The following is a 6,379-nucleotide window of genomic DNA, read 5'->3' as shown; positions in this document are numbered from 1 at the left end:
GCAGATGGCGTCCCGGCACATGAACCCGGAACTGCACTAAAGCCTGTGTTCTTGACCCCACTCTTCACTGCCTGTCTTCACGGGGCGGATCTCACCCTTTACAGGTTGGATTTCATGGCTTTTGCTTTTGCAGAGGCCATCCAACTCTGCTGCTGGATACTGGTCACAACTGGTTTTGGGTGTCCAGGGACAACACAAGCGGCTGTCAGCTGCGTGTAGGATTTCATTGCAAGGAAAGTGATCCTGATCTAAATAAACTGGCATGGTGGGAAACATTCAAGAACGACACCAGACATTTGGCAAAGTTCAGTTTGATTAGGCTGGAGCAGGGTTTTTTGTTTGTTTCTTAAGTAGGCTCCATGCCAGCGTGGAGCTTGATGTGGGGCGTGAACTCACGACCCTGAGATCAAGACCTGAGCTGGGAGCAAGACTTGGAGGCTCAACCTACTGAGCCACCCAGGCACTCCTTGAGCAGGATTTTGAGGGTCTGATCTCCCCAGAAGAAGCTGTAAAAGAACAATTCTAGGACTGGCTCCTACGGCTGGTTCCTAGATGAGTCACTCAGTTCTCTTCCTTGGACATCAGTTTCCCCTTTTGGAAAATGAGGGGATTAAACCAAAATGGTGGTTCTCAAAGCTTTGATATCCTAGATTCCTGGGCTCTAATTCAGTAGGGTTTGGTAGGGCCCTCGGCAGGCTCCCTGGGGAAATTCTGATGCTCATTAATTTCAGAATTGTCCACCTGGACCATGACTGACATTTGATTTGAAAGCTGATATTTCAGGACACATGGAGTGTTTTTTGAGGAGGAGGAAGACCCATCCAGAGCGCACACACAGGAAGAAGTGGTGGGTAAAGTTTAGAGATGCCTGACAGCCATTTGATATTGGTACTTCCTGAAATTTCTGAGACTCAAATCTCTCAAGTCTTGTAAAAGGTTCCCCAAAGCTCACAGACTGACAGGAAACCACAACAGGGGTAAAATGCAAACATAACACACCCTATCAGACACGCAGGCCATTCTCCATGCAGCATGGTAACTAGTAGCATTGAGGTTTAGAAGTCATTTGTTTTAAATCTGTGCAGTTTTCTTTCTTTCTTTCTTTCTTTCTTTTTTTTTTTTTTTTGTGGTATGGAGAACTCTGAAGGAAAGGAGATGAGGATTCAAAAGGGAATTAATTTTTACACATTTATCTCCCAGTATAAGAACACTGATCTCCAGGTAGGTTCTTTTGTCTTCAAGTCTTTCAGGTTATTGATCCACAGTGATGAAATTCTAGGACACATACTCAATCTCCATTTCATTTTATTCTCTTGGGCTACAGACTTTTTTTTTCCCTCCAACAAACTGGTTTGTAGGGGTTGATTAACTCTGGCCCAAGATTACAAAGACAGATTTCACTGGTAAAGTGATCTACTCTAATATTAACTTTAGGAAATTAGAAAATAATACTCAGAGGTATGAAAAAACACATGGGTATATAGTAAGTGCTCAAAAAATGTTGACCTTTAATATTAGGTCATCACAGCATCAGCTTTCACTAATTTGACCTCGAGTTACAAACTGCTGTTGACTCAGGGGTCATTCTAAGGAGACAAGGGCTCCCGAACCTCTAGGTAGCAGGAAATATCCTTCCCTTCTAGCGCAGCTTTCTCCAAGGACCTTTATCCAAACTACTCTGCGAGATCCTTCGGATGATTTTGGATAGTGTGCAGATCTTCTAAATAATGTTCTTTAGAATAGTACTTATTTAAGTATAAACATCATTAGTAAAATATCTGTATTCAAGGGTATTTTGTTTTGGGGGCTTCTTGATGGCTCAGTCGGTCGTGTCTGTCTTCAGCTCTGGTCATGGCCTCAGGGTCCCGGGATGGAGCCCCGAGTCAGTCTCCTGGCTCAGTGCAGAGCCTGCTTCTCCCTCTACATCTTTCCCCCTGCCCCCTGCTCATGTTCTCTCTCTTGCTCTCTCTCTCTCTAGCTCAAATAAATAAAATCCTTTTTTTTTTTTTTAAAGAGTGTTTTCTTTTTATGAAAAAGACCATGGTTTCACATTTATGCTGATATAAAGTTTCCTTCTAAATTGAATGATTCAAGTGGAATAAGTAAGTTGATTCAGAGAAAGCTGTTAAGTAGTAATTGTACAGATGGTACCCAGAAATGGTAGAAATTGGGGCTGTCCGTGCAAATGACTGAGTTTTGAGAAGTACTGTGTTAGTGAATTAAACCCATTTGCTCCCGGTTTTGCTCCAAATGGAACTATTAATCAACACTCATTTTATGGAGTTTGCATCTGTACTATTTTTTTTAAAGATTTTTATTTATTTATTTATTTATTTGTCAGATAGAGATAGAAAGTGAGTGCACAAACAGGCAGAGTGGCAGGCAGAGGCGGAGAGAGAAGCAGGCTCCCTGCCGAGCCAGGAGCCCGATGAGGGACTTGATCCCAGGACCCCGGGATCATGATCTGAGCTGAAGGCAGCCGCCCAACTGACTGAGCCATCCAGACATCCCTGCATCTGTACTATTATAAACATTTTGTGTTGGACAGGACCTTAAGGTCATCAAAGAACAACCCCTTCTTATTTTAGACAGGTGGTTTCTGAGGTCTAGGGATGTTCCTTGACTAAGGGCAGTACATGGTGAAGAAACTATGATTATCCTCCATTAGAGAAAACATGAATGTTTTCTAGTCGTCCAGACCTCAAGGGTAGAAAAAGGCATAGTCTTTTACCCCCAGTTCATTAAGAGACCCTGAAAGAGAGAAACTGTATCTTATGGCAAGATCTCAAGGTGCGCTTGTCTTGAAATACCTGAAGGTCTTTTATTTGGGAGAGGATTACATTTATTCTATTTGATTTCAAGGTGTGGAAGGACAAGGGGGTTGACAGGAAGGCAGATTTTAGCTCAGTGAGAAGTACTTCAACTAAACAACAAATGAGCTGTGTTCAGAGAGGATGGGCTCCCCAAGACTAGAGGTGTTTATTTCAGCAGCGCATGACAACCGTAGGGGACACAGGGAAGGGGATGCTCTCTATCCAAGGACCGGATAGGACCTAAGGTCTTTGCCACTCTTCAATGTCAAGGAGTCTGAGGTAGGTTTTTCTTCCTTTCAGATGGCTTATCATAGGAAACCATTATCTGCAATTGTCTCAGTTTTGTGTAAAAAACAATTAAATCATTTGGGGATTTCCCCTCCCGACATAACACTTGATTAAAAAAATTATGCAAAAAAAATTATTAGAACCTTTTTGGTGCTAAATGAGAAAACATGTGAACATAAGCCCGCTGGTTTAACTATTTCCTGCAATGTATTTTCAAAATCAGGTGGGGATTTGCATTTTAATCAGGACTTTGTTTAACAATATGCAGTAATTATTAGAGAGGTATGTAGATCAGTCTGGTAATCAAAAGTTCCATCATTTTATACTCAGAAAGTTGCCCTTAAGAGCTTATGCTTGGACTGTAAAATGCGGAATTATTAGCTTGCATCAGGTGAACTCGTCATTTTGTAGATAAAAACCTACACTGGCAATCTCTTATAGTTCAGCCTGATACTGAAGACATTTATAAACAGTTTTTTAACTTCTGATGCATTTGGATATCGTTTTCTACTAAATTCAGAATTTTCCTTTGCATACTGATCAAAGAAACATTATCACAGTAAGCCAAATTATAATTCAGCATGATTTCTTCTAAAAAGGCTCTGAGTTCCTTTTGACTTGTTATTGCACAGCGGATTTTTCATTTGCAAAGACGTTAAGCCCTCTAATGTGCAAACCATTAAGAAGCCAATTGTTCCAGCAAGGTTTGCCCAGTGTGAGAAACAAGATAAAACTCTTGTGCGTGCTGAAACCAGGTGGAGAGCCTGTGTGTGGTAGTGCTTGGGGGTAGAGAAGATCTATTCATGAAGTGAGGATTGAACAAAGCATAATCCCAGCATCCTTGCCTGTTCACATGAGAAACCAAAGCTTCAAATTTAACTGCAGGCGGTGGGAGTTTCACACTGTCAGCACCAACTGTCTGAAACCCCAAACTGGTATCTAAATGTGATGGACCAAAACTAAAAAATTTAGAGTGACTTAGTTAAATGTCAGATTTTTTCAAATATACTGAACTGTTTTATCTTTTCCATAGGACGTTCATACTGTGTTAAAATGGGATAGCTCCTACTAACTTTCCCTCCAATTTCTGTTTTGTCAGAGTAATATCCACGTACTGCAGCAGAGCCATTTAAAAATACATGCTTGTTGACAGGGAAAGACAGGAAATTTGAAACTCTGGTGAGAAAACTAGGGGGCTGTGGGGGATTTCCCCCTCCCATTTTATTGTTAAAAATTAATGAGAATAGAAGCCTTTAAATTCTATGCATTCGTATGCAAAATAAATGCACTCCAAGTCCTGGCTTTTTGGAGCAGTAAGGGCATGAGACAAAGCAGCTCCATCCATTTTGAAGTTGAAACAGGCCTGAGTTTAAGTGACTTGCCCAATGCCTACAGGGATATGGGAAGAGGAAAAAAAAATCAAAGACCTCTATTATATCCCGCATTCTCAAAGAAACTAAGGAACATCTCCAACGTTGGTGATTTCTGCAACAGATCACTCTGATACAGGGGAATATTAATTCAATCTTCCTTGCCCTGTGGTTAAAAGCGGTCCAATCATATCTGATTAAATTCATTCTCCAGCCGGTTGCCCTAGCATGCTTGTGGGCAGGCTGAGCAGATGTGCATTCCCCAGTGCCCTCTCTGGCCTGGCAAAGGCGCCACTTCATCGTCTCAGGGACTTCAATACCGCAGAAAACAACCCAATCCTGCTCTGGTACTCTCTCTACACACGTACTCGAACAACCTCTCTGCCCCATTTTGAGGGGGAATGCACCAACGGAGCTATCTAATCTGTTGGGTAGATGGCTAAATTCTCAGCCCTACAACATCCGACACCCAGAAGCTCATCTATTTGACTGGTTAGTTCTTCAACTCACAAACAAGAGAAAGATCCTCTGTGTTGTTTAGAAAAACAGAGATGGAGGGTTGTTTCCACCCAGTCTGAAGCTTCCTTTCCTCCTCTCCTTCTCAACGGACTGAACAAATGCAGTCAGCCATAGGCATTGGGTGTTGTGAGCTCAAGTTCAACAGTGGTGAATCTTAAAAAAGTCACTATAAATGAAGTCATGCCCTTGTGAGGTTTTCTGCATGTAAGCAGAGGGCTTACATTTGTTTATTTACCTACTTCTTAAAAGGTATTTTAAATGTAGAAACGTATTTCCTTTTACTTTTGGAGTTAAAGGCCAACCTTGATACGTGATCTGACTAGAAGGAAACTGATTTTCCCGAATGTCTTGAACTTGAATGCCCCATCAGTTTATAGACGTTGTTGGGTGAGCCAACGGCCCTACCTGAGGATGCAAATCTGTAATGGCTGTGGGAACCCGCTCCCTGCTGTCCCTGCGTTAGAGTAACAAAATAAATACACTTGCTTTGCATAAAAATAGTGATAAAAACACAGAGACTTTTTTCCACTTATTTATTACATTTGGACCTTTAAGAAACATATATTACCAGATACACCAATATTCAGTAAAAATCTATTCTAGGTTTTGGGAAGCAAACGGGTCACAAACTACCTTGCTTCTAATCTCCAAGACTTTACTAAGAGTTTATCAAAAAGGTAGGCTCTGATCTATGGGATGCTGAGCCTTGAGGTTTTGAGTTTCGATTATTGTAGAACAGTTTCAAAGGGACGAACTGAATTCCTGCTGTTTTCCATCTGGAATGGGCTAATAGTTTTGAAGTTGTCTAGTCCACTGCGAGAATATTCATCTCCTTAAGCTTCGTGACCTATTCTGTCTTTGGAAAACTTGGTAAAAAAGTAATTCTTTTTTCCTGTACAGTAAGGATGAATTTATCAGAACACACCCAATACAAATTATAACAAAAAGCAGTGTACATAATGTGTATACGCCATGTTCATTTTAATGACTACTTTGTAAGTTGGTAACTATTTGAACTATGGAGACTATTTCTGGATCAGTACATCCAAGCTTAGTTGCAGTAAACTCCTTAACACAACTCTTGGTATGTGACACTGATTAAAAAATAAAAAAGGTAAGTGAACAAATACATACTCATACATGATTATGTTTTCAAGAAGCTATTCTTTGTGGAAGTATAGAGGAATGGGGACTTCCGGGAAGCTGCTGACGGGAACTGGGAGGTTTAAAGCTATGGCTCTGGTAAGCACCCCAGTGAGCTGTAGGAAGGCATTTGTAAGAGTAGATTGTGCAGCATCAAAGGATCACTCTCTAAAAGAGGTGGGCATTTTCTCAATTAATTTAAATTCTGAGGCTTTCAGTAGTTGAGGGCTAGAAATAAGACCCAAA

Source organism: Mustela putorius, unplaced genomic scaffold, assembly GCF_011764305.1.
Source record: "Mustela putorius furo isolate JIRA1106 unplaced genomic scaffold, ASM1176430v1.1 tig00003962_pilon_pilon_pilon, whole genome shotgun sequence".
Classification (NCBI taxonomy): Eukaryota; Metazoa; Chordata; class Mammalia; order Carnivora; family Mustelidae; genus Mustela; species Mustela putorius.
Note: the sequence above shows the minus strand (reverse complement) of the source record.